General features: G+C 33.9%; 2 protein-coding genes across 5 annotated transcripts in view; both read right to left on the minus strand.

Moving 5' to 3' along the window:
* LOC105474050 (solute carrier family 16 member 7) overlaps nucleotides 1–7,001 on the minus strand; it is a 98,122-nt gene extending 91,121 nt beyond the window's left edge. The window contains exon 1 of one of the 3 annotated variants that reach the window (XM_011728370.3): nucleotides 6,943–7,001. The gene's annotated coding sequence lies outside the window, so the exon portion shown is untranslated. The other 2 variants (XM_011728368.3, XM_011728367.3) reach the window with 2 other exon arrangements.
* Nucleotides 1–21,801, minus strand: part of LOC139356728 (uncharacterized) — an 87,590-nt gene that overhangs the window by 12,723 nt on the left and 53,066 nt on the right. The window contains exons 4-6 of one of the 2 annotated variants that reach the window (XR_011609082.1): nucleotides 19,310–19,343; nucleotides 14,276–14,374; nucleotides 3,471–3,564 (exon numbers count right to left, since the gene is read on the minus strand). The gene's annotated coding sequence lies outside the window, so the exon portion shown is untranslated. The remainder of the gene's footprint in view (nucleotides 1–3,470; nucleotides 3,565–14,275; nucleotides 14,375–19,309; nucleotides 19,344–21,801) is intronic. The other variant, XR_011609088.1, reaches the window with a different exon arrangement.

A 21,801-nucleotide genomic window follows, 5' to 3' on the forward strand; every position in this document is an offset into this window, starting at 1 on the left:
CAAATGTTAGTCATTGAGAACATCAATCTGTACAATGACTCTGCTGTCAACTTCAGGTTTTGAGACTTAATCATTTCAGAAGCAAGAAAGCCATAAGTCATATTTTACCCAAGAGACACTTGGGTACACATATTCAAGCTGTTACCCTCATAAATTTCTTGACAGTTTGCCCAAAGGTCAATTGGCAATGAAATAATAAAAAATTTAATTTTGAACAGATTATGTGAAGAAAGATTTAAAGAAATATTTAGTCATTTGGCTTTATATATAACTGGGGAATCTGCAATAGCTGCAAAACTAGTAAACACATAATAGTCCTGAAGTATACTTAATATGTAAGTGCATGATGTGGAAAGTGGAAGTGCTAAATAACATCAGAACATCTGACCCAGTTCATTTTTTTTTCTAAAAGTGTTCATTTAAATTATTTTATATAAAAAGAAGCATAGTTCATTAATGTGTAATCCCTACACAGATTTTATTACATCATGCATTGTATTTTTTCAGACTGTGGTAAAATTATGGTTGATAACAAAACAGGCCACAAATGCTTCCCCTCTCTATCTTCCTCTTTTAACATTTTCCTTTTACCTTTACTTTGAGGCTTAAACATGTGATCTGCTGTGTATGCCAGTCTGCCCTGGCTGCCGTAACAAAATACAGTGGTGGCTTCAACAATGGAAATTTGTTTTATCACACTTCCGGAGGCTGCAAGTCTGATATCTGAGTGCCACATGGTCAGGTGAGGTTGAGGGCTCTTTTGCTGTGTGCTCACTTAGCCTTCCTCTGTCCAAGAAGACAGTGGGAGAGATCAAGTTCTCTGTTGCCTCATAAGGACACTGATTTCATCAGAACAAGATGCTACCATCACAACTTAATTACTTCCCAAAGGCACCATCTCCAAATTCAATCACACTGGGTATTCTGGGGGTATACAAAGACTCAGCCCGGAATACTATGACCAGTGAATAAGACAATAAGAAATATGAAAATATGAAATAAGTAGATATTTGAAACCATTTGTGCATTTGAGCCTGTCCTCTCTTGCTAGTTCTTAAGGATGTCTTGGGACCCTTGTCATCACCATGCTATGAAGAAACAAACTAGTCTGCTGAATAATGACTGGCATACAGCCTTGTTCCATCATTGCCCTCGTTGACCCAGACTTGCTTAGCTGTGGGTAAGATGATCTGAGAGATGAGGATCAGACCTACCACTTTATGAGACAACTGTAACTGAGTCTTAGCATTTTAGAAGTCCTAAACCCTCTAGCATGTTTGAATCTGATCTATCTTCTGTCCCATTGTATCCATTGTGATCTGGGATACCAGAATATCACATGAGTAACAGCATTCCCAAATGTACTCCTATCTCTGTAGCATGACTTCTATCTTGACTGTTGGTTTTCACTCCAGTTCCCAAAGGACGGAAATTGTGGCCTAAATTTTAGCCCTTTTTATTGGAACATAGATCTCCTGCCTTATTTCTGCCACGCTGCTCCTCTTTTCTGTACCTTCTTCCCAGCACCTCTTACTTTAGAGAGCTGATAAGACTGTAGAGAATTTTGACTTAACGTAAACAGGCCTGCTATCTATACATATAACATTGGTGGGCTGACAAAAAAAATATCAGCACAGTTCAGATTTCCTCTGCTTTCCCCACCTGACTGGCCCTTTCAAATATCAGCACTAGTTCATGTGTAATCTAAGCTCTTTGGACCCAGTGATATGGATTACCCGTCACCTTAAACAGTTCTATCAACAAAGTTTTGCGAGAAGAAGAAAGCCTCTTTCTATCATTTAATTCACAAATATTTATCAAACTACTCCTATGTGGCAGAAGTCCAGTGTGCTAGCACTACGGGTATAAAGAGGAAACAAGATATAGTCTATGCCTTCATGGAGTATATAATCTTTTTAGAGATAATAACAAGGAAAAAAGAATATAACACTCTATGGCAGCTTTTCAGCTAGAATTATCTGAATCCCTAAAAATGGAAAATTGTTTTAGTGGCTATTTTCTTAGTTCTTCTAATATTACATAAATATTATGCAACATAATGCAAAAGAGAAAAGTTAACACATAAAATGGATAAATCAGGTGTAAGGCTTAGGTCATTAGGGAATAATTTTCTCATCAAAATCTAGTTGGGAAAAACTGCTCTAAAGTAATAACTATTGTATAAGGCAGCATAACTAAACCAGACTGAGATCATAAAAATATTTTGGTTACTTGAGCCTTGAATGATGAGCATGATTTCATCAAGTGACAAGCAAAGAGTAAAAAAATCCAAAAGAATATTTGCAAAAATTCTTCTCAAGAGAGATGAGGATATCCTTGGAGAACTAACAGATAAATAAATGCCCTCTTCCAGTTAGATAACCAATGATGTTCCAACAAGTAGCACAGCAAAGATCAATAGAGACTTAAGACATTTGAAGAACTGATACACAGAATTAAACATGCAGTGTCATCTTTATAAACCTGCTTCAATATTAAGTTCAGTGTTATGGGTAAGAAATGAATATTGAAATATTTTATTCATCTTTGTTAATGTCCTTTGGGTTATATGAGACAGTTTTTCACTCCTTCTATGATGTTAGGCTGCACAAAAGAGAAGAAAGTGTACTAATTAAATGCTCAGGTAAATATTTTATTGCTAACAAAAATTACTAGAGATTACTTGTGGACAAAAAAACCCCAGAAAAACAAAAAAACATATTCTCTGACAACTTGTCTAAACTATAAGTAACACAGTGTCCTACCTTACTGAGCTAGGGCTTAATTTTGTTCAACATCATGGGAGTCTCAATTTCAGCACTTATTCTTTGTTATGACATATTCTTACTAGTATATGTTAGAATCAACTTCAAGAAATAACTGAATCTATTTGCCAATTATTGTCAAAAACAACAGCTCAATATTTATTATGCCAAAACCAATTCATCAATTTCAGCAAATGTTCTTCTACACTCAGATATAAAATGCTCAACGTTTTGTTCAAGAGGTTAGCTTCATTATACGTGGAAATATTATGTGGCAAAATCATTCTGACATGTTTAATATACTGCTCAAAATTATAAATTTCATAAGAACCTTGTAAGTTATTTTATCATAGAAGTGATGGAAATGAGACTTTAGCCTACAAAATATCCTGAGTCAAAGTCAACTCTTTTATGCTTTAGAGTGGAGAATTCTAAGGCTTTGTTAAAGCTCGGGTCAAATAGCTGACTAGATCCAAAACTGCATTTGAATTAAAGTCCTTGGACTACTATAAAGTACACTTACAGAACTATCTTGATAGAGAGATGGCACAGCCTTCCATCCAGGTACGAACACAAATAAGCTCTTTGATTATTATATAAGAATGTCATGTTTGCAACCCACACAATTAGAATTCAATGCATATCTAATTGCAATAGGCAATACAGAACTGCGATGCACTTTATATTTGATAATTTGCTATCCACCTTTAGTCCAAAGTCAGCCAAAGAATCAACATGTTGCTGTAAATTCACATGTGAATGTAACCTCTCTGCTGCAAGCACATGATGATAAAAAAATCTGAAAAGCAAAAAACAAATTAAATATCTAACCTAAATGGTGATCATAATAACAATATCAACAAGAAGAAGCATCTCCATTGCCCAGAAACAGAGGGAAAACACAGCATGGTTTTCCAACACAACATTGGAAAACACAGCATTGAGCCTGCTGGAATGTGGGACTGGAAGTAGTCAATGAAGCAGAAGTTCATGCTCTGCGTGGTAGAGGGGGCTCTAAGTACTCCACACAAGATGGGAGATAAGAAAGTCTGTCTCCCTGATACAGGCCTGGTGCTGGTCCGGCCTGCTGTCCGTACCTTTAAACCTCCTGAATGGAGGAATACAAAAATAAAATCATTGCTCATCAACACCTGAGAATATGTGAAATTATGAACCTGTCAGCATGGCTTTGGTGTGTATCTAAATGAGAAGTAGTAATACTATCCCAAATGTTTTGGAATGAAATTACCTAAGTCCTAGAATAAAAATCAATTTATTTTTACTATTTTTTTCCAACAAAGTACACACACACAGTTATAAAATACAATGATTCAGAATAGGAAAAATAGGTTACTTTTGGCATTATAATATGAAATACAAATAATTTAATGATTAAAGATTTAGTCTTATTTTCAGAATGTCAATGTTAAAAATTTTTAAAATTTTCCTTACTAGCCAAGACTTGGCACACTATATAATGTACCTTATTTTAAATAATTATGATTAATACATCTTTCAGCCAGTAGGATTAAGAACCACAATTGATAGTTTCATAAAAACATGTAAAAATTATCTTCCCATCTAATACAATACAGAATCTCTGCTTAGCCTTAACTTGGAATACTTCAAAAATAAAATATTTTTTATTACATTAGCCAGTATATATAAAGTTTCTCACTGTTATTCCAATATACTTAGAGCATGAAATCACATGACACTAAAGGAAAAAAAAAAATCACCTCTATAATCTAAACTACAATGAACATGAATACGATTTGTATCATTTTTAAAGTTACCTGAATAGAGAGAGAACCCGCGTTTGACACTTTTCTCCCGGCTCAGGGCTAAGAACAGAGGCAACTGATCATTAACTTTTAGCCACAAGCAAACTTACACACATATCTCCAGAGACTCTGCTTTGCCCTTCCCTCTCTCTTCTCTCAAATAGGGGAAAGTTAGTTCTTTCTCTTTTTCAAGAACCTGCTTTGACACGCACAATTAGTTGATACTTTTCAAAGTCTAAAGTAAGCTTGGCTTAAATTATATCATGGGTCAGAGAAGGTGGCCAAGACTGGCAATGTGAACTGCTAAATTTAACCTTCTCATGTGTTATGTTGATGTAGCCACATTTTCAAGCACATTTTCCATCATGTGATTTAATATGCATAAAGCATATTGCAAAAATGCTGTACTATATAAATTAATAGTTGAGTGACTTTTCACTGAGTCTGAGACTAGGTAACTTTGTAAGTTACGAACAATAATAAAGAGGCCAGGGTCAAAGTGTTGAATCTCTTGTAGGCCAGCCAGTTTAATCTGTTTCCTGATCACACATAACACTCCCTACATGGTCAGCCATTCTGTAAATGCCTGTTCTCTGCCCCAAAGAGTCCCCAGCCCTGTGTGAGGGTGAATCTGGTGATAGATCATTAGTACCATCTTTGTGTTTGAAGAAATTACAATAACCTTTGGAAAAATGCAGTGCTGTAATTTATTAAATACTTTTCATATTCTAGGTAACCATTGTGCCAAATAATTTATACCTATTACCCTATTCTCTAAATGATACATGATAGACATTATGATCAATATTTTCCTATGGGGACACTGAAGCTCAGAGTTTTGATTACTTATTTCACATAGCTGTGAAATATTGGGTCCCGGATTCCAACTCTAGATTGTCCAGATTTGAGGCCTATGTTCCTCTCTATCAAACAGCATGCCAGACTCCCTCTATCAGTGGAAGAGAAATATCTGATTTCCTTTGTGAAAGATGCTATTATTTACATCTAAGCACTAAGCAGTTGCCACTTGTAAAATATGCTTCCCAAAGATTTGGGAAGGCTGCATTTCTAAATGTGTATAATTATTAAATAATAATAAACAGGTAATAACACAAATAACTTCTAGAAATTTTATCTAATTTATTTAACCAAATAAATTAAATGCTTTTACAAAATATGTGGTATGTTTCTATCATTTCTACTGAAAACTTAAGCTTAAAAACTAAAATGAAATAAAAGCATAAAGAAATTTTACCCTAGTACAAAATTAGACATAAACTGAGATTTTAACACAGTGAACAAATTGTACTATGAATTTCACAATTATATAATATATCTGACAATCAAAAGCAGTCTATATATTTACTGAGAAATCTTCAAATGCTTCTTTGTCCCAATGAAACAAGGTGCTTAGTGGCTAGTGAGTGTTCAATACATTTATTTGGGGTAAAATTACTAAAATGTAATATAAGTGATTAACCAATGAATAACTTCATTTTGTACCCTGTACATATACCTCAAAGTAGTTTCTTTTTTAAAAAGGGTAAAAGAATAAAATTTCAATAATATTGTTTGCTTTATCAACTACTTTTTTATATTGATAATATGACAAGACTCAATTTTATGTACAGAAATTATCATCAACATTATTCAGTTAATATGTTATTTATTACATCAAGAATAACAATTTTAAAAGGCTCCCATATGTATAAGTTAACTGTTTTAGCTAGTATTATTACAAAATATTCTAAAGTTAAACAAGAAGAGAAATACAAAGACATACTTTTGATATGTAAACATTGTTATCAAGAAAATAGTTTGATAAGATCTATAAAGAACAAAATTGACAGGAGTTTGAAAAATGTATTTTGTACTTATTTTGTATTATTTTGCTTACTGTCGTTACAATATAAAATCCTCAAAAAATACTATCCACTGATAAAACCAGGGTCTGTTAAGTCTAGTGTGCATGTTCGAAAAGTTTAAAGAGTTCAAATTATAAATTACATATTTTCTTTCTAAATGTAGAATTCATCTTTCTTCACATAAGATATTTCTTCTATCATATTACTTTAACATGTTAAATAAACATTTTAAGCAAATATATCAAAAATTAAAATTCACCTAAAGCAGCAAATTATGGGTTGTTTGCTGGTGTAAAACAAATTGCAAATAGAATGAACTTAGTTTAATATTAACTTTAGTCACCTTTGTAATCACACTAACACCTTCAACAATTTGACTCACCTTTTTTTATAAGAATATAACTTAGAGTACAGAGAAATCACATTACTAAAGTTGGGCAACTAAATTCTGTGAGATGTGAGATAAACACAGACAGTGTGGTTTCTACATGCACCTTTGAGAAAAGAAAAGCCAAATGCAAAACAGACCTGTTCACCAGGAGCCCTGGGGAGAGAATGGCTGAAGGTGACTAACTTTTGCCAAGGTTATAAATTCTCAAAAGTAACTCCAAAAATAGGATCATGCGAGATTTTTTTTTGATTTCCGGTTTCCAAAATTCTTCAATAATATGAGGACAGGAGAGAAAGGAAATGCAGATAGTCTTAGGAGAAAACCTTGATAAATAGCCTGTGTGCCCTTGGAACAGGTTATTAATTCCGTGTTTAAAACACGACAATAAGTTCTTGGCAATAGATTTATTTATAATATTATTCCCAAGTTTCACGAAGCATTTTACACATTTCCCTTGTGAGATTATGATGTTTTTCGCATTGTAACTAAGGAGTAAAACTGAATTAATGTGCAAAATCCAAGTTTTTCATCTGAATAAAAAGTACAAGAAATTCTAAAGAACAGAAAGCTCACATATATCTTGTGAATGGAAAACAGCAGTAAATTAATCAGAAAACACAAAAACCAAAGGTCTCACAAACATAATGGAAATAATATAACACATTTCTTTTCTCATCTGGATACAATATTTTTTTCTATTCTTTTCCTGGAAACAGTACCATAATCCTAACTTTCACTGAGTAGTACTAACAGTGATTCTATTTTCTAAATTCTAGAATTACAATGGAGCTAAAAGTTAGCTTACAGCAGAAGAAAACAATCCACATTAATTATCTCTCAGAGTTATAATGTAAAAAGAAATCATTTTAACCTTGATAAGCATAAGAGAAAGATGCCATCAGTCAAATTTGCTTTCACAGAATAATTCCTTTAAAGTTTTAATACATCCTAGAAAAATCTAATTGGGGGAGGGTGATCCTAAATATGCAAGTATTCTACCACCTTAATAGATTCCCCCTTCTTGCTGACAACAGGAGTTCACTAATGGAAAAGAATTATTGGAAAGGTGATTTGAGTACATGGTACATTTAAGACCCTTACTTTCTTAGCTATTATCCATTCAATAGTAGATACTACTGTATTTAGCCAATAGAGGAAACAAGTTCAGAGAGAGAGTGCTTTAAAAATATTCTTCTAGCTCAGGACCTTGGGTTCCACTTAGCTCCCCACCATCACTCTCAGCTTGCAGTGTGGTCCCACAGCTTTCTATTAAATGCACTAACATTCTGCCACTCAGCTCAAAGTCTCAGAGTCAGCAAAAATGTCTCCTCTTCTCTAAAATGAAACCAAAGTTGCCAATCCTTGTAAATTCTACTTGGAGAAGTTAAATCTATCTTCTTTCCCTAATTCCCACAGGCACCAACAAGTTTAGTAGCCTTCCAAGTGTTATCCCAGCCTTCAATCTCTCTACTCAAAACCCCAAATCTTTGCCTAAATTGTACATCTAACATGAATGCAGACAACGACATGCTCCTACTCAAAACTGGTCAATATCCCCTCCCCTTCCCAACATCCACATACCACAAGCATCTTCCACCCACCCAACCACCTAACCACTTCTCCTCCACATAGGAATGCCAGAGAATATGTTATAAAACATAATATGATAGGGTGTGTAGTTTCCATCTGTTGCTATTGCAAATTACACTAGAATAGGTATCTTAATGTGCTTTGACTTTTTACTGCTATTTGTAAAATAAGAAGTCATTATTTCTCCTGGTTTAAAAACACTACAAAGGCATTAGTCATTAACCAGATATAAATAAATGAAGTTTAAGGCAACATTAAATCTACTGTCTCAGTCACATCTCACAGGGCATGAGATCTTTCCACACCTCAAAACAAATTTATATCTTAAATAAAACTTAAGGTAACCTTTTGTTATTTTAGGATTTTTATCATAGTTTATTTTATTGTGTTTTTCAATTTTGTGACAAGGTCTCACTCTTTCACCCAGGATGGAATGCAGTGGCAATCAAAGCTCACTGCAGCCTTGAACTCCTGGGCTCAAACTAGCCTGCTTCAGCCTCCTCAGTAGGTGGAACTACAGATACATGCCACTACCTCTGGACAATTTTAAAAATTTTTTTGTAGAGACAAGGTCTGGCTATGTTGTCCAGACTGGGATTTTAAGTTATTTTAAATAAAAGTAGAAAACCTCCATATGATGATGTCAGAATATAACAATTTAAAAAGCAATGTAAAATTACATGGCAAAGACAGTTTATAGAAGCCATAACCATGCCCTAGAAGTTAAAGTCCCATGGCTTCAATGCTTTTATTACCCTCTGGGTTCCCCACAGGGACTAGACTCTCTTGGTGTTCTCCTCAGCAGCAGATGGAGGACATGGACCTCTTTTGCCCTGGACTGGCACTGTGACAGACCTCAGCCTGTTCACTAAACGTCATTCCCCCGGGACCACCAGTTATTACTATTATGATGCAGCATAAAATTCTTTTAAAAAAGATGTTTTTAAAAAAATCTAAAGGATTCTTTTTAAAAAAGGATTATTTAAAGGGCTCTTAAAAAAAAAAAGCAGCAGTAGCAAAAGCAAAAACAAAAACCACAAAATAAAACGACGACAAGAAAACACCTTGATTTAGTATTAGAAGAGTTGGGTAAAACCTATACTCTACTTCTCATCTTGAACAAAGTATCTAACCTCTGTAACCCCCAGGCTTCTCACCTACATACTGGCCTCATATTTCCTAATGCAGATACTACTGTTAAAATAACACTTCAATCCACTCCACATCTGATAGCTGAATTTTCAAGAAAAAATTAAGCAAGCTTGATGCAGCAATATTCTGGGCTCTCCCTTTTCCAGATATGCCTTCCTACGGAGGAGACAGATTCTGATCTGGTCTACATTGTATGATAATTTTACTAGAGCAGGTTCTTCCCATACAAGGGAAAGCCTAAGTTTTGATAAGTTCAAATGAGAAACCCCATTTGACCATATATCCAAGCAATATTCTCCAGTTCTGCATCAATTTTAAGAATTAAAGAGATGAATCAAAGGGACTAGCTGAATACATTTTTTCCTTGTGTTTAATTAAATAACTAATTTAACCAACATATAGTGAGTAGCTAGCCACAAAACCCATTATATTATGTACAGGAGGGATGCCGGGATAAATAAGGCAGCTTTACTTTTCTCAAACAGTCACTCGCTGTAATAATAGACATTGGAGGCTACAAAAGGTGGGAAGCTAGGAGGAGGATGAGGGTTGAGAAATTACCTATTGGATACAATGTTCACCACTTGAGTTATGGGCACACTAAAAGCCCAGATTTTACCACTGCACAATATATGCCTGTAAGAAATATGCACTCATACCTGCTAAATAAATTAAGAACATTTTTTAAATATTCACTTTCCCATGGTGGGAGGCTATATATGTGTGTGTGAGTGTGTGTGTGTGTGTGTGTGTGCATATTTTAAAACCAGAATTGTCAAAGCTAAAATAGAGTTATAAAGTAGTATTAGCAAAGTCATATATTATAAAATCTTGCATAATTTAATTGATCACCACATACATTCACATAAGCTAAAGGTACGAGCCAAAATAATAAAACTACCTACTCTAGGCATCTGCTGTCACATCATAAAGCTGTTAAGTAATGTTAGGATTTTAATTATCAAGACAGTATCACAGAAATGTTTCCCTGTATCTAAAACCATTTATACTCATTTTAACCATATTTTTATAGACACATTACCACATTTGACGGATTATTTCATATCAGAAACTCTCAATTCATTATTTCTGAACCATGTTATGAATGGAGAAGACTGAACATTTAAAAACTTTCCTAAGTTTAAGATACTGCCAAATATCTAAATCTGGCCAACTCAACATGAAAGAAAAAGCCTAATTATTTGATTGTTAGCATTTATACCGACCCACACAATCCATAGTCTATGTGAAAGAAATGAGGACACAGTGAGAGGCTTACTGGAATATTAGGGAGGATATATTAACAGCCGGGCATGCTCAGCTTACCTCTGTACTGATTTATTAATGCAGTTTCAAGGTAGAAAGGCACAGAAAGGCATAGAAGGCATGGGAAGGCATTTGGCACATAATTCACTTGAAACCTTCCACTAACTCATTGCAGTGATTTTTTTGGTCAAATAGTTCCTATTTTCCTCTGCTACCCTTCTGTTAACTGCTGGATTCAAGTGAAAACATAGGGAAGAAACAGTGATATCCTTTGTAGCTTCCGTGTTCAAACAGTTCTCCAAGGCTACCCAAAGATTCAACCATTTCCACATCGTTGAGTGCCTTGGGGAAAGCTCCTCCTAATTTTCTGTGATTTCTAGCTTTATCCAGGTAAATGAGATGCCAATTAGTTAAGTGTGGGAGAAGTAAGACTGTAAAATGAAAATCGAAGGAATTGATTGAAAAACACCACAAAGATACCACACGTATTTGAGGAAAAAGTGAAACCTCGTTTTACTAAAACATACTATGTGATTATTGATATCTGTTTCTTAACCACAGACTCAATAGGCCTGTGATTATAGTTTTTAAGTACACAATTTAAAGGGATTCCTTGTATTTCAGGTGTCTATGTAAGGAATGTATTTTGTTTTGTTTTTCCTCGTACTAGAGAAAACCTAGGGTGTCAAAAGACAGGCACAGACAAACTGTTTTGTAAGAGCAATGCACGTTTTAAAACTGCATAAGAAATCATGGCATGCTGCAACTGGCCTTTGTGTGTGGGTAGCTAGAAAGAGTAAACAGGTCTTACCACCCTGCCTAACTAGACTGCTAGAATCTATGCTACTTCAGGGATCATTGGTTCTTCCCCACTAAGCTGGAAACATCTTGAACAGACATTATTTGTTTATTGGCATTAGGAGGTATGTAACACATGTTGGTTGAATTAATTAATATATTGTCCCTTGGGATATAGCCACTGTGGTGAAGGCCTAAAAGACTGATCAAATATATGCTCCCACCAGGCCTAAAGCAGACCCACCACCGTCAAACACAGAGAATGGGGCACTGACCGAAGTAGTCATTTCTATGTATCCACTTAAGAGACTCCTCTCTCAACAATGTCTTTGAAAACTCTATACAGATTAGGTTTTTCTCACTTGTGAAGTATTTTTAATCTAGGATCTCTTATTACAAGGTGCTGCATACTTTCCCTACTACCAAGATATTCGCATGCTGAAGTAGTAACATCAAAACTAACCTAAAGACTCACAGTATAAAACAGTTAAGACAGTACAATAAGTAAAGTCAATGAAACGAATTATTATAGAATATACAAATTTGCTTCATCTACATATTTATGATGACGAAAACAGACAAAGAAGAGGCATTTCAAAGCATGAAAGGTTTTAAAAAATTAAGTAAACTATCAAATTACAAAATTCACGTAATTATACTAAAATGCCTCCACCACAAAGGCGCTCATCCCTTTGAGATAGTTTTGGATACTTTCCTATCTAGATCTGAATAAAGAAAATGAATCTAGAAAATACAGTATTTGAGGAATAATTTAGTAATAATTATAGCTACCACTTAATTATTCCCTACAATATGCCAAGTATTAATAGTATTTTAAGCACTTAACACAAATTAATAGCTAATTCTCACAACAGCCCTATAAAGAACTTGTATTGTCCTCATTTCACAGATGAAAAAACTGATGCTCAAAAAGATTATAATTAGTAAGCATCAGAGGCAGCATTTGAACCCAAATGCTCCAAGATCTATATTCTGTACTCTTCATAAGAACAGGCAGGGGTAAGCTGGTTTCCTTAGCAAACTATGTATCCAAAAGGAACCATACGACATATTACAACCTAGCCCTATGATCATACTTAACATGGAACAAAAAATTCAGTCAAAGCAGCAAATACCCCTATGACTGACCTAGTAACCTCTTGGCACAAACCACTGTTTCTACTCTGAGGCTCTCCATAATTTCACAGTGTTGAGCTGTATTCTTTTTCTGTTGCTGCTGTAACAAACAACCACAAATACAATGGCTTAAAGCAGCACAAATTTATTATCTTACAATTTCAGAGGTCAGAAGTCTGAAATGGGTCTCACTGGACTAAAATCAAGGTGTGAGTGGAAGGTTTAGGACAGAATCTGTTTCCTTGCTTTTCCATACTCTGAAAGCCACCACTGGCATTCCTTGGCTTCTGGCTGCATTCCTACATCAACAAACCGTCAAGGTTGGACTGAGTATCTTTCATGCTGCCTTCTCTCTTTCACTTATAAGGATCCTGGTATTTACACTGGGCCCATGCACATAATCAGGGATAATTTCAAAGTCACCTAATTAGCAACCTTAATTCCATCTGCAACCTTAATTCTCCTCTTACCATGTAACATAATATTCTGAAGCGGCAGAGTTTAAGATGTGGGGGTCCATTATTCAGTTTACTACATAGATATACCAAGATTTGTTCATGAACTTGAGGTAGAAGACAGAGTACATGATACAACAGAGGTAGAAGATAGAGTACATGATACAACAGAGGTAGAAGACAGAATACAGCCATACAGTTGGTCTAGGAATTGTTCGCAACAAACAGGTAATATAACTTTGTAAATTTATCACACTACTCTTATAAACTAGTTAAAATATGTAGCAATCCAATGCAAAAATAGAAATTTGACCAGTTGAATACAGTTGCTTACATTTATTTGAAAGAGTATAGACTAGTTATAAGAACAGTCTAGAGAAGATAGTATAGACTGGTTATAAGAATATTGAATTTTAAGTCCCTTATAAGTTATGCAGCCTTCAGCAAGACACAATGCTGAGCATCAGTTATCAGTTTTCTCATCTGCACAGTGAGGATTAAAATCCCTGACCTGCTTTAAACCAAGATTGTATGAAGGATTAAATCAGATTGAATCATGAGTGTGAAAACTTCGTGAGTGATAAGCCCTTTGCAAACAAAATATGAATGTAAAAAACCCCAATATGATCATTTTTGTTCAAAATGTAGATTTTTAAAAAGTGTCAATGATAAAGGTAAATAACTAAAAGTATATATCTCTAGCTTTCTCGTTAATTTTAAAATCAGAATTCATGTTAGTAATAAAAATAGAATATAATTCTATTAATATTATTGAAACTTTATCATTTACTACTTTTTAATCATTTTAATGAAGGAAGTTTATATTTAGCTTCTTTTTATATACAGAGAAACTGAGACTTAGTCTCTTGACCAAGATCACACAGTATATTGGATCATGAAAACACTAGAAGCTAAAAGTACCAAGTTTAAGGTATGTCCTATTTTAGAAAATGAACTAAAACAGTAGTCATGCCAATATTACCATTCACAGTAAGATTTACTAATTGCATAAACAGCATGACTTACAACAGCTAGATGGAAGAAAGCATCATTACACACCAAGGATACTCACAGAGTAGCTCTGTTGGCACCAAGAGTCCTAGAGTCTTTGGTTCCCCAGATCACCTTGTTTCAGGTTTCACATGAAAGCATCACATCTTAAGATTGACTCCTAGAAGAATCAAAGAATATGGTAACCATCTAAATATTTTTATGCATGTTTAGAAAAATGGAAAATATATCCAACTTCATATCTGAAAGACTTAATAACATATAGCTTTCTATTGCACTGGCTGAAAATGCTATTTACCTTCTTTTAAAGCTCCAAGGTTTTATTTAAAGGCCCCTTTAGATATAAACAGATTATTTAGTTAAATTTGTTCACATCACTACTAGCCCTATGTTATAATTATGGCACCTGCCTTTATTTGTGCCTGCCCTTATATTTTCTGTCCCAAGTAAAATTTCTCAAGGTGTAGAGGATTTCCTGCCAAAACATCAGAGAGACTCATTTCAGTCCAGCATCTTTGGGATTTCAAACCAATAGCTTGTTTTTAACTTTTGAGTGATGTTTCCCTCCATTTTTGGTACAAAAATATATGTGAGTGTGAGTGTGTGCGTGTGTGTGTGCATGCATATGTGTGTGTGTTTATAAAGTTATATCTTGAAATTTTTTACATAAATACACTAAAATTCTATTTATATTAAATGTCTTAATTAAAAATTGAGCAAAATTTCAGTGAAGCATCTAAGGTTTAACAATACATCAGAAATATTATAAAAATATAACCAATGTTTAATAATCAGTTCTTGTATGTTCTTTGATATGAACCTTGAAACAAGTTTTTCACTTCTCTGTCCAACTTCTTTACTTGAAAACAAAGGATATACTAGTATTTACCCCAAAAATTTGACTATTGAATTAAGCTAGTTAACATTTGTAAAATACCAATACATACAGTGTTTGGCAATGAAATGATAACAACATGAATAACAATTGCTATTATTGTTATTAATAACAATTGTTGAATGAATAATTGTTATTGATTGTAATAATTGTTAATAGTTAATATTAATTAATATTAATTAACATTAACAATTAACTATTAACTCTTCTCTTAAAGCTACAAAGTTCTATTTAAAGACTCCTTTACATACAGATTATTTAGTTAAATTCATTTGCATCACCACTAACCCTATGTTATAATTATGTTACCCCATAATAGTTGATTAAAATATAATTATTAATAATGACACTAATTAATATTAATATTGCTACTTAATACAGTAAAAATTAGAATATATAGATGAATAAACATTAGATCCCTGCAGATTCTTTATTTTAAAAATAAAATATTTAAGTTTACAAATTCTTATATTTATCTTATTATTAAATCAGTATAATCAACTTTGAGATGTAATCAAGAAAAATCAGATTGTTCTACAGTAGCATAGTGCAGTGCAAAGGTTTTTAAAGTATAAAAAATATCACATGAGTAAGGCCAAAGAAAACAGAACAGAAATAGTCTGAGGTCATTCTGATAGCACTTGTAATGTTACGTGATTTAACCAGAGAACCTTGACATTGTAGTTTAAAATGGAAGGAATTTTAGGTTGATAATCAATTGTTTACTTTGTAAATTCCAAAACTATAATAAGTAGACCATATATATACATTGTAATTTAATAAAAATTACACAAAAACTTGTGAATTTTACATGCAAAATATCTCCTTATAACAATAAATTCATTTGAATTTAGAATCAATATTAAGATATACTTCACAAAACTCCCAGTATTATTATGCCACAATAATTAAACTTTATATAGTAAATATTTTTAAAACATAACATCTTACTCTTTCTGATTCAGTAATTACCACTAAAATTATATAATTTTGAATTTATTTCATGTATAGATATGGTGACAAACTGGTATTATTTGCTATAATCCATTTTTGTCTGTGTAATTATATTTCTTACCTTGTACCTAACAAGTGAGATCTCCCACATTTTGATTCTCATGTGAAATAAAATAATATTACTAATATTTGAGAATCATTAGTTAAGGAAGTTTTCTTTCTCTTTTTTATTTCTCAACTAAAAATTTGTTTTAACAACATGACTTTAGAAATTCCCTGGCTCTTCTCTACAACATTAGAATATTACAGTTAATTTTAGTTTACAGTATTTTGTTCTGCAAATACAGGGCAGTAAAAGTTTCATTTGTCTTAAAGAGTGACTTTATTCTTTTAAAACAGGAGCAAACTTTAAAAGTTATGTTTGAGGGCTGATATGTAAATCATGTCTACTAAATAAAGATTTTTTAAAAAGAAAGGTAGTTGAAATGAAATAAAATGTTTTCTATTTGTTTTAGCATGCCTTTCCATATTCCAAGTAACTTTTACCTTGTACAAAAGTTAGAATACCTGACCTTCTGAAGCATGCATGTGTAAATCACAGATAAGTTCTACAAAGACTTTTACTTCTATTAAAAGGCAACTTTTGCATAATTTCTTTAATATAAAACCAATAGCAAAAGTATAAGCTATATTTACTTTTCTAGAAAGGTTCATAAACTAAGAGAAATTCCTTGATCTGTTTTACTGAAAATAAAGTTAACACAAATAAGAAGGAACAGGAAAGAAAAAAAAAATGGAATCTCTAGGCCTTTGGAAGGCTAGGTTAATGTCTAATTTCTCATCCAATTATCAGGTAGGAAATAACGTGGTATTTTTAATTCTGTAATTTCAAAGATCATTATTTAGGTGATTTAAATGGCCATACTTTTTAGAAAGGGCCAGCAGCTATTTCAATACTGCTATTTTAATAGAATACCCTGGGTGTCATAAAGTTCCATGTCTGGCGTAACTCATAATTAATTGACTCAAGAATTTTAGTTACAACCAAAATGCATTACCCAGGGTTCATGATCTCTTCCAACTCATGAAACAAATTTTAATCAAGACAGAAATGAAATATATTTTTGCAAAGGTGCTTATTCAAAGGGCTAGGAATGTATGATGTAATAGAGGAAATATATTACTCATGTTTACACCTGGTTGATTATTATCTACAGAATAATAAAAGTGAAAAATTATGTCAGCTGACATATGTAATTTTATTAATTTATTTCACAAAATAAATAAATGTCCTCCTAAAACAAGAGACTGTTTTAGAAACCACAGTAAATCTAAAAGGAATATTTAAAACTATGTAAACCCACACTCAAATTTTCAGAAAATCACCAAACAATCTATTATCTTAGGAGAGAGAGTCTCTCCCTTTAACTTAACAGCACCATCCCATCCAATCATGTTTATAAATTCTCATAAGGGCTGAAAAAAAAGTTCCTTGAATAAAATATTTATTAATACCTCAAGCTTAGTTCTTGCCTTATGATAGGAGTTGGCATTAGTAATAAAGCCAAAGTAACTGTGAAACCATCTACTATCTTCTTTTAAATCTTTTTGCTTTTCCCTTCCTTAAGCCCAGAAAGCATGTTTGTTTTGGAAGCAACTGGCAAACACTACAAAAGGAGAACTTAAAGTGAATGATTAATGATCAAGGCAAAAATGTAAAATCACATCAGCTGATAAGTGGCTGACTAACTCAAGGTTGAAGAATGTGAGGGCATTGTGGCAAAGCTGAAGAGTAACATTTCTTTTGCTGGCAAATGACAGGCATGAGACACCGCATCATACTCTTAAATGTCCAAAAGCAAATCCATTGTTTTAAGTTTACATAACCAGCAAAGGTGATCTTTGAAAGTCACTGAAGACAGATTCTAAAAAGCCATGTTGCAAACAACTACATGTATATAACTGTAAACACTATTTACAGCTACGGTATATAGCTGTTTTCATGGTTGACATAAGAAATTCTACGGTACTCCTTAATAAGTAGTGTAACTTAAAATCTCTAAGCAAGGGCAATACAGTTCCATGAATCGAATCTAAGGAAATGGCCTACATCATCATATACTGAAAATGAGTAACAGAAACACTAGGACAATAAGCTTTGATCTCAGAACTTTAACAAAATTATTCAGTTCACTAATCTTGTTCTCACTTCTTTGTTATAGAGACATTAACAGCCTACCCTTTTCCTAATCGAGGAAGTCAAAGATGAAAGAAAAATCAATAAACATTGAAAAAATATAATTTGTTTAGTGGTGTACTGAAAATTAACCATGAGGAGGGGCAAAGCCAAGATACACTGCAAAGGCAAATCATACCAAGCTTGTCTTGGAATGTTGCCATGCTCAGTTTATCATCTTACTTTGAGGGAAGCATGGGTGGTTGTGAGAGGGGCTCTGCATGAGAGTAAGAGAGAAGCATAAATAGTAGCTTCTTTTAGCTACCATCTCCCCATAGCAAAATTTACATTTATCTTTCACTCTATAAAGCAAATACTACACTAGAGCTTTTAGCAATTTTATTTTTATATACAATTAAGGTGGACAAATATGATGTGGTGTTCTTAAGCATGTGCCTCAAAGGCCTACAACTAGAGGAAGTATAACTGGCCAAGGGCTCAAGCTGCTGACCTCTGAAATCCATTGTTGAATTTGCGTGAAGTCCACATTTCCCACAGGCACCTCCCAACCCACGCCTGAGCACAGCAGGGATACCAAAGCAGACCCATTCCCGGGACATATGGGACTCCTCTGATGATCAAATTTGTCCAGGAGACTCCCAGATGCCCTTGCCTGGCAAATGTAGTTATTCAATCATTATCTTTGGGGAAAATAAGACATGGTTAATAATGAGTTGTTAAAGGCCAGGTTGCTGCATAAACACCAAAAATTATACAGTGGGAAACTCAGTTTTAAGATAATTTTCAACTTCCTAACGTGGTCCCAGGATGCTGAACTATAGTGAATTGATTAGAATTACAGAGAGATAGATTTTTGTTCAATATAAGTATGACCTCATAGTCAAAGATATCTAAAGGTAAAATGGGCACTCTAATCCTCTTAATCACTCTTTGATAATGGTAACATCCCCATTTTACAGAAGAGGAAATACTCGGCTTGGAGAAGCCAAGTTCTCAGGGGTATACAGATTTAAGGATAGAGCCAATATTCCAACTTTGATCTTGCTCACCGTTTCCACGATACCAGTTAGAAGAAATATCTTTCATGAAAAGATACCAAATGCACATGAATCAGCCATAAACAGGTGGTTGGACTATGTGGTGTATAAAAACACTTCTAGTGCTAAACTTTGATGAATTGTATGCTTAGAATTCACTTCATAATACAGTATCTCCTTTATTTTATATAAAACACACATTCTTTTTCATGTCTTGTGAAACAAGTAAATCTACAGACCCAATTTAAATTTTTGTTACAGTTATTCAAGTGCTCAGGTAAGACTATGCCCTTTTAAAATTTAACAATGGAAATTAATATCATCAAGTGGGTATCTGTCCTAATAAGCAAAGCATAAATGATGATATGCAAATCCTAAACAATAAATATTAAATTAATATAATATAATGCCTTGAAAAAGTGAAATATTAGACAAATATCTATAAAATTTGTACTAATATTTTTAGAACTTTTTTTCTGGTGGGGATGGGGGATGGAGTTCCACTCTTGTAGCCCAGGCTAGAGTGCAATGGCACAATCTTGGCTCACTGCAACCTCCGCCTCCCAGGTTCAAGTGATTCTCCAGTCCCAGCTTCCCGAGTTGCTGAGATTACAGGCACCTACCACCACACCTGACTAATTTTTGTATTTTTAGTAGAGATGGGGTTTCACCATGTTGGACAGCCTGGTCTTGACCTCCTGACCTCAGGTGATCCGCCTGCCTCAGCATCCCCAAGTGCCGGTATTACAGGTGTGAGCCACCGTGCCTGGCTTAGAATTTTTAAAGTAAAATACTATTAAGCAAGGCCACAAAACCAGAGGTATAGATCCAGTTAATATCATCCAAATTTTCCACTGATCTGACCAACAAGACTCCTGTATCAGCCCCAACCACCACTGAACTTTGAACACTGTCATCCTCACTTAGCTCAAATAATAATGTGGTTGAAAGTCAGGTCATGGTAGTATTTGGAAATGAAATAGCAAAACACCTTTAAACCAAAGCTCTGTTTACAAATTTAAAGCCACTAAATTCCACTGATGCCTCTTGTCTCTCACTGTCAAGCCCCAAATAAACTGCTTCCTCTAATCACTAACCTTCTTTCGCAATCTCTCACTCACACAGCTATGCACTTTTTCCCATTTGGTTCATACTCTCCACCCTACCACACTCCTTTTGATGTCCTTCTCAACCTTGTCCATTGTACACTCTATGACTACCATTTTTTAATAAACAAACTTCCTTATTCCTAACCGAGACATTATGTTGTCTCCAAATTGTTTTCTCCTTGAAAGCCTGATTTATATAAGTCATTGTCTTCATACACTCAGACCAAGATAGAGGCTCAGAATAATCTTACTTCCATTTTGTGGCTTTTGTATCATTACTTTTCCACCTTCATGCAAAAAATTATTTTTCACTTACATTCACCAATCTGTATCACTCTGAATACTAGGACTCATCAGCTTTTAGATCAGTCCTTCAAAATCCATTTCTCCTGATTCCAAAATCTCACCAAATCAATATTGATAATCAATACCTATGTACTACAATAAATAATCTATCCATAGAATTCATGATCTCTACTTCAACTCTCATTTCAGAAAACCATTTCCCACTTGGATCTCATGGCCACTCTGAATGCCTCTATCACTAGAGGCTTAAACATTGATGTTCTACTTACCAATTAGTTCCCTGTATTTCATGCAATCTAAAATATTTTATTTCTATCAATCCTGTTCTGGAATCCTCTTGAGACTGGTTAGTCTCTTGACATATTTTCTCCCAAACTATGAACCCTTTTTTAGCCTCACTTTTTTTTCTCTATTCAGCTGCAATGTTAATCTTCACTCAAATCCCAGTTACATTACATCATGGTAAATCTATCTTGAGAAAATTACATACCTGGATCCTCAGCTGGTTTTTAGAAAGTGGGAACAATACTTTTTCCTCATAGAAAAAAAAGGTTTAAATGTGGCAACATATGTAATGTACTAAGCACAATTACTAACACATCATATGTACTCAATAAATATTAATATCATCTATAATCAATCACTAACAATCTCAAGTCCCCCATGCCTGTCTTCTTTCAACAAGAATTCTCAAAATTCCAAACTTGGAATGGACTATACAATTATTGTACTAAATAGAGCAAAGGAAAATGGATTAATTGTATAGATTGATACCACTACATATTCATATATTTCAATTTCAGCAGGACCCCAAGGCCTGTTCTGTAAGCTCTTCACACATATCTTTGTATCTTCCTCTCCTCCATTAAAGTTCTAACATCATCCGTTATCCTTAAGTTCCCTAAATATCCTCAATCACCTCCTGCAGTTGACCTGGCTTCTTATTGTTGTTGTTCGCATTGTTGTTGAGACAAGGTCTCACTCTATCACCCAGGTTGGAGTGCAGTGGCACAATAATGGCTCACTGCAGCTTTTATCTCACCAAGTTCAGGCGATCCTCCCACCTCAAACTCCAAAATAGCAGGGACT

Source organism: Macaca nemestrina, chromosome 10 (assembly GCF_043159975.1).
Source record: "Macaca nemestrina isolate mMacNem1 chromosome 10, mMacNem.hap1, whole genome shotgun sequence".
Classification (NCBI taxonomy): Eukaryota; Metazoa; Chordata; class Mammalia; order Primates; family Cercopithecidae; genus Macaca; species Macaca nemestrina.